Here is a 12,469-nt window from a genome sequence, read left to right on the forward strand (position 1 = left end):
ATCCCCAGCGCGAAATACAACAGAAAGCGGTGCGTGGGAAGAACCCCGGCGACCCCGGGGAGCTCCGGGGATGCGTCATCCCGTCCCCCTCCCCGCCCAAGGCCGCCGTGAGGAGGATGCTCACCGCGGCTCTGGTCCCTTCTCCCCTGCGGCCTGCAGCCGACCCCCGGCAGGACCCCGACCCGGGCAGCCCGCCCTCCTCACCGCCAGCGACTGCGCTCCAGCTGCCGACCATCCCGGCCCGGCTCTGTTTACAAGCGGCTTCTCGCGGTCCCACGCCCAAAAGCTTCCCCGCGGCAGCCCGGCAACAGGATCCGATTACACAGAGTTCCAGCCGGTGAGGACCGGTCCCTCCTACGGGAGGAGCAGGCGGTCGGGCGGGGCCTGACCTCCTTATCTTATTGTTTGCTTTACAGCCTTTATCCCAGGCTTGGTCCCTTCCACGTTCTTCCCAAGACCGAGGATGTTTGCAGTTAAAACTGTCACTTGGAACCTACCAGGGCAGGGCCAGCTAGCAGCAGTTGCTAAGAATAAGAGAATTTCTCAGAAATAATGCTTTCCAAACATAGGAATGAACTGCTTGTCATCTTTGGATAGGTGCACGAACTGCTTTTCATCTTTAGTTAGGTTCACGGTTTTAAAGGATGTGGTTGAGGGGAAATGTCTCTAACCTGGCTGTGGATTCCTAGTCTAGCAGCTAGGGCTTAGGGAAGGGCAAGAAGTCACCTCTCCTGAGGTCTGCTGGTAACCAGCCACTTTGCAAAGACGTGCAGTTCCGGTTGGATGAATCTTCCTTTCAGTTTTCAGTCTTAATTTGCCATCACAGCATACTTCTTAGTCGGTTTTTTTTTTTTTTTTTTTTTTCAATTAAGCTTAGTAAGAGAGGGGCGGGGGCGGGGTAGCACACACTTTTAATCCCAGCACTGGCACTGAGGAGGCACAGGCAAGTGAACCTGTGTGAGTTTGAAGCCAACCTGGTCTACACAGAGAGTTCCGGGCCAACCAGAGCTACAGGCTTTGTCTCAAAAGCAAAAGCAAGCCAAGCAGTGGTGTCACAAACCTTTAATCCCAGCACTCAGGAGGCAGAAGCAGGTGGATCTCTGTGAGTCTGAGCCCCTCCACCCTTGTCTACAGAGTGAGTTCCAAAACAAAACAACAACAAAAGCAAACAAAGCACAAACAAACGCGTGTAAGTCAATGACCAGTATCCATATTCTGTTTAAAAATGGAGAGAATTAGGACTCAACAGGATATATAATATTTTTTTTGAAAGTCAAATCTTTAAAAAGTACAGAATCAAATTGTGATTGGTTGAATAGATTTGGCTCCCATAGACTCATGTTTCAATGCTTGGCCATAAGGAATGGCACTATCAGAGGTGTGACCTTATTGGAGTAGGTACATTCTTGTTGGAGGAAGTGACTGCTACTTAAGCCGGCTTTGAGATTGCTGTATACTAAGGTATAGGTATATTAAGCTCTGCCCAGTATGGAATCAGAGCCTCCTCCCAGCTGCCTGAAGTAGACTGTCTCCTTCTGGTTGTCTTGGCATCTAGATGTCGAACTCTTGGGTCTTCCAGCACTTGCCTGTACACTGCAAAGTTCCTGCCATAATAATAATGGACTGAACTTTTGAAGCTGTTAAGCCAGCCCCCAATTAAATGTTTGTCTTTATGAGAGTTGCCTTGGGCCGGGCGTGGTGGCACACACCTTTAATCCCAGTACTTGGGAGACAGAGGCAGGCGGATTTCTGAGTTCGAGGTCAGCATTTCTGAGTTCGAGGTCAGCCTGGTCTACAAAGTGAGTTCCAGGACAGCCAGGGCTATACAGAGAAACCCTGTCTTGAAAAAAACCAAAAAAAAAAAAAAAAAAAAAAAAAAAAAAAGAGTTGCCTTGGTCATGGTATCTCTTCACAGCAATGAAAATTCTGACTAGGACAGAAGTAGAGATATGTTTGTCTAACTAAAACACAAATTCATAACATATAGCTTCCCAAATATTTACTATATAAAATTCCAAATATAGTCCGTAGTCAGGAGACTAAAAGACACTGAAACAAGAAACACAATAAAGTAGTTACGATTTTTACCCTTGTTTAAAAAAAGATGATTCCAGCATCATCTGTACTGGAACTTCATTACTGAAAGCAAATTCAGAGTGTAACAACTTAGATTTAAGAAAACAAACCCAAACATTTATTGTCTTTAAATCTATGTTTGTGAAATGACTGAATTTACTTCTGATCACTAACACAGGAATCCAATAATTCCATCTGAGAAGCTGTTGACTTCTGGGCTAGTCAACATCTGGGAATATTTTGTTCTTTTAAATTCAAAATAGTTACATTCACATCAGCACTCAAAAGGCAGTCAGCTGCTGCCTTTGTCACTATGTTAATAGACTGTGTTTTTAGAGAAGTTTTAGGTTCTCAGAAGAGTCCTCACAGACTTCTTGCCACTGCATATGAACCACCTCCCTACATCCGAGCATCCTGCATCACAATAGGACATTCATTATCATCTATGAACCTCTGCAGGTGAATGGTTAGTTTACAATTTGCATTAGGGTCACTATGTTTACCTACGTTTTATGCTATCATCCAGAAAGGCTTCTCTTTGAGCAATCAGAAACATTTTTTTTTTTTTTTTTTTTTTTTTTTTTTGGTTTTTCAAGACAGTGTTTCTCTGTATAGTCTTGGCTGTCCTGGAACTCACTTTGTAGACCAGGCTGGCCTTGAACTCAGAAATCCACCTGTCTCTGCCTCCCAAGTGCTGGGATTAAAGGCGTGCGCCACCATGCCCCGCAATCAGAAACATTTTAATAGAGAATAGAAATGCCTAGGTTCATCTAATATAACCATTGTCCACAGCTACTTTCTTATTTAAAGACTTGTAGTGGCCTTCCATATACTAGCAGGGAGAGTTCAGACTGCATACCTCTCTACCCACTGCCATTTACTTGGAGATAGATGCTTCGTTTTCCCTTTAGTTGGCACTCATACTCACTTAGGAAGCTTGTGCCTACCTCCAAATCACAATGTAAGTATGTAGGAAATGCTAAGCACATCCTACTCTCTATGGTATCTTCCTCTCGGTCATGGTGGTTGATCCAAGGACGGGCATTTGTGTAAGTTACTTTGCTATGGGCAGATATATGACAAAAAGTAATTTTAGAGGGAAAAGGGTTTGTTTGGTCCTGTAGTTCAAGGGAATACAGTCTAGACTGGCAGGGAAGAATGAGAGAGACAGCCACATTGTATATGCAGTAAGTGAGAGAGAGGACAGTAAATGGGGCTGGGCCAAGAAACCTTAAGACCCACCTCCACTGACCCACTTCCTCAAGCAGGACCCACCTCACATCCTTCCTTCAACTGTGGACTAGGTGTTTAAATACATGAGCCTACGGGGAGGGGGCCATTTCCCATTCAAAACACAATAGTATGTGACCTAAACAGAGCCATTCCCTAAAAATTTCCTATTTGAAACTTTGTAACAAATCGTGCCTATTGGCTCACAGGGCTGGAAGGAAGCAGGTTGGAGGTTTTTGGTGGCGGGATTTCCTATCTCATAGAGAATGTCTCTCTGAGGAAGGAAGAAGGAATGTTGGATGGAGTAGGAGTAGCTCAATGGAGACTTGGGGTTGAAGAGAGTGGGAAGCCAAGAAAAAAGCCTTACCTGAGCCCCCCAAATCTCCTTCTGTCTGAACTAACCTTACTCTATGTCACTGATTGAACCTGTGCTTGCTCATTTATAAGTAGAAGTGTAACTGATAGACCGCCTTTCCTGGCGTATCTCCAGCATATACTTCTTTCTTCACATAATCTGTTATTAGACGCGTTCTCACGACCGGCCAGGAAGAACACCACAGACCAGAATCTTCTGCGGCAAGGCTTTATTGCTTACATCTTCAGGAGCCAGAGTGCAAGAAGCAAGAGCGAGCGAGAAGCAAGAGAGAGAGAAAACGAAACCCCGTCCCTATTAAAGAGAATTCTCCTTCGCCTAGGACGTGTCACTCCCTGATTGGCTGCAGCCCATCGGCCGAGTTGACGTCACGGGGAAGGCAGAGCACATGGAGTGAAGAACCACCCTCGGCACATGCGCAGATTATTTGTTTACCACTTAGAACACAGCTGTCAGCGCCATCTTGTAACGGCGAATGTGGGCGCGGCTCCCAACATCTCCCCCTTTTCTTTTAATAAGAGCAAATAGGCCACCCATATTAATGAGAGTGGAGATAGAGGTCAAATCCCCAGTGTGTAGGTAAAGGAGCCATGTACAGGATTAGCTCTTAGGCTCACAGGCTTTTACCCAGAGCAACCCTGACCTGCTCCCGTGTCGTTTTGCCTGGGGGAAGGGAACTAGGACACTGAACCTTCATGAAAGATGACATGTCTCCCTAGAATAGGCTCATATATGCCGCAGAGCCTCTCCATTGCAGTGCTTAGCCGTGCAACTCTCTCGGGCTGCTGAAGCACACTCACTCTATCCCGTGCAATGAGTCTAGCCTCGTGAGATATAAGAGCTGAGTGGCCAGCGACCTATTGCCTAAGCATAGATAACCATATATCAGGGGGAGCACTATGTTCTAGAGCTGCAAGCGCCTGGGCAATAACCACCTTGTCTCTCCTAGTTTGGGCCTTAAGCTTACAGACCAATCAAAGAAGCAACACTAATCCACAGCAAAGTGTATCTCCAAATAATATTAATCCCACCCATTTTTTAAAGAAAGAAAATGCTGAGGAGATCCAATTGGGTAATCCTTTGGTCAGCGACAGGTCCAAGCGCGTGGAGTTGACCTGAAGTCTCAATTCCCGAAGGATCTGTTCAAATTCAGCCATCCAATTCTGTAACATATACTGAAAAAGACTTTTTGACAATTTAGCTGCCCTAGTAAATTTAACATACTGAATGGAAATAACACACAATCCCGGAAACTTTTGTTCACATCCCTGCTGAGTTATTTGTCATAATACATCTAGTTGTATCTGGACAAGATCTATGAGTTGATTAACCAGCATGAGACCTCTCTGTATCTTGACATTAGCTGAGGCCTGTTTATCTATGACTGTAGTCACTGAGGCTGACAAAGTGTTAATGGTGTCAGTCGTCTGGACCTGTCCAGACAGAGCCAAGGCTGTCTGAATCAAGGCCAAACCCAGTTCCCAGTTAGTGGTAAAAAGGCAGGAGAATACTTGAGCATTATACATCACCGTCATTGGGAGTGGAAATGTCGACATTATCCCCCAACGCTGCTCTCTCTTTATTATTGACGCCCTGGACATCACCAAGACGAGGGACATTAGTATTCCCTTGGTCAGTCTGGATTTTTCGGGTGAGTCTTTCTGGTAACCAAAATGGGTTGTCTTCATTCTGTGGGAAAACACAGATAGCTCCCCTGGATCTTATCAAAATAGGATCCGGGCCATACCATTTATTATCAAGGACATTTTTCCATTTAACCATCTCATTGGGCCTATCTGGCTCTGAACAATGACGTTCAGCCGCAGTATGGCCATGAGCATCAATATTTAAAAAATTGAGTGTAAAGAGTGCCATAGACACAGACACTCTTGGTGCTCGGGGTACAGTCTCCTCAAAAGTTCCCCTCTTCTGTTTTATAAGATAGGCTTTGAGGGTGCGATGCGCACGCTCAACAATACCCTGTCCTTGAGGGTTGTATGGAAGTCCAGTCAGGTGGGTCACGTCCATCTGACGGCAGAACTGTTGGAATTTTTGAGACGTATAAGCTGGTCCATTATCAGTCTTAAGGAGTCTGGGTTTCCCCCAAGCACTCCATGCCTCAAGGCAATGTTGAATCACATGTGAGGCTTTTTCTCCGGTTAACGGAGAGGCAAACATGATGCCAGAACATGTGTCAATGGACACATGGAGATATTGAAGTTTTCCAAAGGAAGAAACATGTGTAACATCCATTTGCCAGACCTGTAGAGGTCGAATACCGCGTGGGTTAATTCCCACATGAGGAACTGGCAAGAACTCACAGCAGCTTTGACATTGAGTAACAATGTCACGGGCTTCTTTTCTTGTCAAGGAGAAACGACTGCGTAATGTTTCAGCCGTCACATGAAAATTGTTATGAAAATTTCTTGCAGCCTCTACCGGGGATGATAGGGCAGCAGCCATCACTTTAGTGGCCTTATCTGCCAAATCATTTCCCAGAGCCATGGGGCCAGGTAGGCCTGAATGGGCTCTAACATGAGTAATATAAACAGGAAACCTTCTAGATAACAAAACTAATTGTATCTGCTGAAAAATATTGGCAACTCTACTGGAAGGCTTAATCACTCCAGCCACTTCTAAAAGATTTACTGCATTAACCACATAACAGGAATCTGACACAATATTAAGGGGTTCTAAAAAGGTTTTTAAAACTTCTAAGACCACTAAACATTCTACCACTTGAGGTGAATTTTCATTATACTGTTTGGATACCACTTTACCATTAGCCACATAGGCACCTATGCCAGTTTTTGATCCATCAGTATATACCACAATCCCATTTTTAAGTGGGTTTCTTACTGTTATTTGTGGAAACACAACAGATTGATTTTGGGCAAACTGTAAGATTGGATGTTTTGGATAATGGTTATCTATTTTTCCTGAAAAGGAGGTAACTAAAACTGCCCAATCATTAGATGTGGCTGCCAAGGTTTGAACCTGTGCAGCGGTATAAGGTACAATTAAAAGATATGGACTTTGCCCAAAGTGGGTGATTGCTGCTTTTAGGCCTTTAAGGGCAAGCTGTGCAATTGCATCAGGATACCAATCTATTATTTTAGCTGGGGATACGTTTGGATGGATCCACAACAATGGCCCATTCTGCCACAAAACTGCAGTTGGCAATTGTGCTGTCTTAAAGACACACAAACTGAAAGGCTGCGAATCCTCAATACGTTGTAATTGTGCATTCTGTAAGGCTTTTTCCACCTTTTGTAAGGCCTGGTTAGCAGCTAGAGTAAGAGTCCTAGGGGAGGAGATATGAGGATCTCCTTCTAAAATACTAAACAAAGGCCTTAACTCAGCGGAAGGAATCTTTAAAAAAGGTCTGAGCCAATTAATATCTCCCAACAGCTTTTGAAAATCATTTAAGGTATGGAGGTGATCTCTTCTTATCTCTACCTTTTGGGGCACAATCTTATCTGGGGACACCACAGAGCCCAAGAATTGTCCTGTATCAGAAATTTGGACCTTTTCTGTGGCTATCTGTAAACCCCACTGACTTAAAGTTTTAAGTAGAAAAGGATATGCCTTTTGTAGCATGGTAAGGTCTTTATGGCACAGGAGGATGTCATCCATGTAAAGGAGCAAAATTAAAGAGGGGAATTGTTCCCTCACTGGCAAAAGAGCTTCTTGTACATAAAGTTGGCACATTGTAGGACTATTGGACATTCCCTGTGGTAAGACCTTCCATTGATACCTCTTATCAGGTTCCATGTGATTAATAGAGGGGATGGTAAAGGCAAATCTGGGCCTATCTCTTGGACACAAAGGTATAGAAAAGAAACAATCTTTAATATCTATAATAATTAAATTCCAGCCACGTGGTAAGGCGGAAAGTACAGGGAGACCCCTCTGTACTGGGCCAAATAAGTTCATTTGCTCATTAATGGCTCTGAGGTCATGGAGCAGTCTCCACTTTCCTGACTTTTTCTTAATTACAAAAATTGGAGTATTCCAAGGTGAGGTAGAGGGTTCAATATGGCCTAGTTTTAATTGTTCCTCTACCAGTTGAATCACAGCTTCTAGTTTTTCAGAGGATAGGTGCCATTGAGGAACCCACACTGGGTCCCCTGTTTTCCATGGTATGGGTCGTGCTGCCCCAATGGCCGCTAAGGAAAACCCAGACCCTGTCTGTCTTGGTTTCCATTAGGTGAGATGGGCTCTATCCTTCCCTGTTCTTGATGTCCTAACCCTTTTCCTTCTTTATAACCCATCTTTGCCATGATATTTTTTGCTTTAGTTGAATACCCTCCCGATGGGGCGTTTTCATTGGACAAAATAAGGCCCAAATGCTGCATAATATCCCTTCCCCAGAGGTTAACCGGGAGTGGGAGCACATAAGGTATGAATTTCCCTTGCTGTCCTTCAGAGGATTCCCACGTCAAGGCAATGGAGCTTATAGTGGGACATGATTGATAACCTAGGCCCTGTAATGAATGAGATGACTCTGTGGTGGGCCATGCTTTGGGCCACCAATGTGTAGAGATTATACTTTTATCTGCTCCGGTATCAAGGATGCCTTCAAACTCTTTTCCATTAATCTTAAGGCGGAGCTTAGGTCTATCATTTAAAGATACAACCAAATAGGCAGAATCATTTCCTGAGGAGCCCATTTTCTTTATCTCAGGTCCTGCAGATTTTTCCCTGGTATTATCAGGGAGGAGCAGCAGCTGAGCTATCCTATCTCCTTTACTAATAGAAAAAACGCCTTTAGGGCTTGAGCACAGGACCTGTATTTCAGGGGAATGTTGACAATCCATAACTCCAGGGTGGACTACTAAGCCCTGCAAGGTGAGTGAACCCCGGCCGAGAATAAGGCCCATGGTTCCCGGGGGCAAGGATGGTATAGGCTCCACTGGCACCGGCTGAATACTCATTTGAGGCATTAATAGGAAGTCGGAGGCGGCACGCAGGTCCACCCTTGTGGGTCTTCCTGGGTCGCCTCTCTGACTGCTTCCTGGGTCCTGACAAACCGGTTCCCATATCTTTGAGGGCCCTGGGACCGAGGGCCCGATGACCCGTTTTTTGGCACATCAGTTGATTGACTATCAGGTGGGGGAAGGACTCTGCCCTTTATATCCCTCACAGAGCGACACTGGTCAGCTCTATGATAACCCTTGCCACACTTAGAGCAAAGAGTGAGAGTCCCTCCCTGTTTATCTGGAGCTCTGCAATCTTTCTTAAAATGCCCAGGCTTTCCGCAATTAAAACATGTCCTCTGATCATTTCTGCTCATGGAGCGGTTCTGAGATTGGAGGATGGCGGCCGCTAAGCCTGCATTGGTGAGAGGTCCCCCAAGCTCTCGACAGACCCTGAGCCAGTCTTGTAAGCCTTTGTTCTTTCTTGGGGCTATGGCCGCTCGGCACTCCTTTGTGGCTTGCTCATAGATTAGCTGTTCTATCAGAGGCGCAGCTTGCTCTGACTCTCCAAAAATACGCTCTGCTGCCTCTGTCATTCTGGCCACAAAATCTGAGAAGGATTCCTGAGGTCCCTGGATTATCTTTGTTAACTGACCAGTGGTTTCACCTGCTCGAGAGAGCGCCTTCCAGGCCCTAATAGCCGTGGAAGAAATCTGGGCATAAGCTCCCCAATGGTAGTTTGTCTGATCAGCAGAATAAGCTCCCTGACCCGTTAACAAGTCAAAAGTCCAATCTCTCTGCTCTGGAGTCAAAGCAGCTGCGTTTGCTCGGGCCTGCGCTTGTGCAGCTTCGTGCCAAAGCGCTCTCCATTCCATATATTTGCCCATACTAGGGAGAGCGGCTTTTACAACCGTTTGCCAGTCAGCAGGAGTTAGTGCCATGCCGGCAAGCCTGTCTAACTGCACCAAGGTAAAATTAGCATTGGTTCCGTATTTACGGACCGACTCGGCAATTTCTTTAATTTGTAAGTATTCTACCGGAGCGTGGACACGCCCACCCTCGGCTCCTTCAAAGACTGGAAATGCCTGTTGTATTTTCCTTTGTTCCTCTCTGGGAATGAATGAGTCTGCGCACTGCCTCTCTGCGCAGGGCTGACGCACTACGCAGGGCGGGGACTCCGCATAGGGCGGACCTTGAAGCCGACTGCCCTGAGGCCAATCAGCAAACTGGCCTTCGCCAGCCGCTTTTGGCTTTTTTCTTGACCAATTAGCTGGCTGGTAATGGGCTGCTTCTTCCTCCCAGTCTGTTTCCTCAGAGGAGAATTCTTCATCTGCTTCAGAGCTACTAAGAGCTGGCTCCCCGAGCCCATCCAGCGATGAGCACAGGCTCCTTTTCCTAGAGACCTCCGCTAATTGATCTGTCTTCTTTTCCCTTTTTCCTCTTTTTCTTCTAATCTCTCTCCAGGTATTCCTACCTAACCTTAACTTTTCCTCGGGTTCAAGACCCTTGGAAAGGCCTGTATACTTATTTTGTGTACCATATTTTCTCTTTGCTCCTACTCTCTCTCCCCGCTTTACTTCTGATAGCTTGTCCTGAATTTCCTCTAGAATTTTCAGCCCTATCTTAATCACTTGATAACATGTGAAAAGGAACAAAAGGGCTCCTAACACCAGAAAAAATTCAAGGCCAAACATATTCCACTTTACTTCTGATAGACTGTCTTGAATTTCCTTAGAAAGTTCAAGATCAGACTTACCTCGTAAAGCTGTACTCACTGGTACTCTCGTTCCCCAGCTGAAAAGTTCTGAATTCATACAGTTGAATCCTTCTTAACAGTCTGCTTTACGGGAACCTTTATTACCGCGACCCGCAGTTCTGGTTCTGGAATGAGGGATCTTCCTTGCGCCAGTCCCGAGTTTTTTCTCGTCCCGGAATTCGGCACCAATTGTTATTAGACGCGTTCTCACGACCGGCCAGGAAGAACACCACAGACCAGAATCTTCTGCGGCAAGGCTTTATTGCTTACATCTTCAGGAGCCAGAGTGCAAGAAGCAAGAGCGAGCGAGAAGCAAGAGAGAGAGAAAACGAAACCCCGTCCCTATTAAAGAGAATTCTCCTTCGCCTAGGACGTGTCACTCCCTGATTGGCTGCAGCCCATCGGCCGAGTTGACGTCACGGGGAAGGCAGAGCACATGGAGTGAAGAACCACCCTCGGCACATGCGCAGATTATTTGTTTACCACTTAGAACACAGCTGTCAGCGCCATCTTGTAACGGCGAATGTGGGCGCGGCTCCCAACAATAATCCAGATACACTTTTTTAAAAACACCCCTGGTTACTAGCCATTTTCTATGTATTTATTCCAGGTTTACTGGGGTGTAATTGACAAACAGTGTCACTATATCCCTTCTGTGTCTCCCAAAGGGCAGATGCTCTGTAATATTTATGTTTAAATGTTACATGCCATTTACCAAGGTACCTAGTAAACCAACTCAATAAAAGGTTGATAAAGACTCAACTTGTGCTTGATATGCACAAGGCCTTGGATTTCACCGCTAGTGCTGCTTTTTACCCTCAAACAACAGCTAAGATGAAATAGTAAAGGTAAGTAAGGCTAAATTAAGGTAAAATAGTAGAATTAGGTGTGTTGCTCAGAGGTAGAGTGATTGCCTAGCAAGTGTAAGGCCCTGATTTTGATTTTCAGAACGCCCCCCTCCCAAGCAAACTAAAATAAAACAAAGTACCAGATGATGGTATCATTATTACATGATTTCATTAGATTTTGTTTTTACTTTTAGCCCTTATTTAATAAAGTATTGTTCAAACCAGGGTAGAATAGCATAATGTTGTCTTTCAAAATATAAAATGAAACTCTGATCAAAAAAAATATTTTAAGGCCAGTAAGATGGCTTAGTGGATAAAAGCTCTTGCCACAAAAGTCTGACAATCTGAGTTTTATCCTTGGAACCCACTTTTAAAAGTTGGATTTAGTGGGATTCGATCTGTAACTCCAGTGTTTCTACAGTGAGGAGGGAAGCAGAGCATGAGAATCTCCCAGAAACCTTCAGGCCTGCTAGCCTAAAAAACATAGCATGGCAGAAACAGGCAAGACCCCAGCGAGATTGAAGGAGAGAACTGACTTCAAAAGTTGTCCTTTTACCATGTGCTACCATGGCATGTTGGGGGCGGGGTAAATGAAGGTTATTTATAACTTGCAAACCCAAACTAAATAAATATGTTTAACCTAATCCACAAAATATACCCAAGTAAAGATAAATTGAATACTCATTAAAGTCAATATAACATAGCCAGGTGATAATGGTGCACGCCTTTAATCCCAGTAAGAGGCAGAGGCAGAGGCGGAGGTGGAGGCGGAGGCGGAGGCAGAGAGAGGCAGAGAGAGGCAGAGAGAGGTAGAGAGGCAGAGAGGCAGAGAGGCAGAGAGGCAGAGAGGCAGAGAGGCAGAGGCAGATAGATCTCTGAGTTCAAGGCCAGCCTGGTCCACAGAGTGAGTTCCGGGATGGACAGGGCTACACAGAGAAACCCATCTCAAACACACACACATGCACACATGTCTGTATGTATGTGTGTGTGTATGTATGTATGTATGTATGTCTTAGAGTTTCTATTGCTCTGAAAAGACACTATGACCCTGACAACTCTTTTAAAAGAAAACATTTAATTGGGGCTGGCTTACAGTTCAGAGGTTTAGTCCACTATCATAATGGTAGGAAGCGTGGCAGTGTGCAGGCAAACATGGTGCTGGAGAAGAAGCAGCTAGTTTTACATCTTGATCCGAAGGCAGTAGAAGGAAGACTGAGACCATTCAAGTTGACCCTCAGTGACCCACTTCCTCCAACAAGGCCACACC

At 45.2% G+C, this 12,469-nt stretch overlaps 1 protein-coding gene and 1 long non-coding RNA gene across 3 annotated transcripts in view; one reads left to right on the forward strand and one right to left on the reverse strand.

Annotated features, from left to right (window-relative positions):
* Positions 1-334, reverse strand: part of Plekhm3 (pleckstrin homology domain containing, family M, member 3) — a 167,705-nt gene extending 167,371 nt beyond the window's left edge. The window contains exon 1 of one of the 2 annotated variants that reach the window (NM_001039493.1): positions 205-334. The gene's annotated coding sequence lies outside the window, so the exon portion shown is untranslated. Of the gene's footprint in view, positions 1-124 lie in introns of both variants that reach the window. The other variant, XM_006495982.2, reaches the window with a different exon arrangement.
* Positions 89-11,111, forward strand: Gm51627 (predicted gene, 51627). The gene is made up of 3 exons (NR_165472.1): positions 89-337; positions 3,831-5,330; positions 10,435-11,111. It is a non-coding gene; the product is annotated as a predicted gene, 51627 (long non-coding RNA).
* The last annotated feature ends 1,358 nt before the right edge of the window (positions 11,112-12,469 follow it).

The sequence above is a fragment of the Mus musculus genome, chromosome 1, assembly GCF_000001635.26.
Source record: "Mus musculus strain C57BL/6J chromosome 1, GRCm38.p6 C57BL/6J".
NCBI lineage: Eukaryota > Metazoa > Chordata > Mammalia > Rodentia > Muridae > Mus > Mus musculus.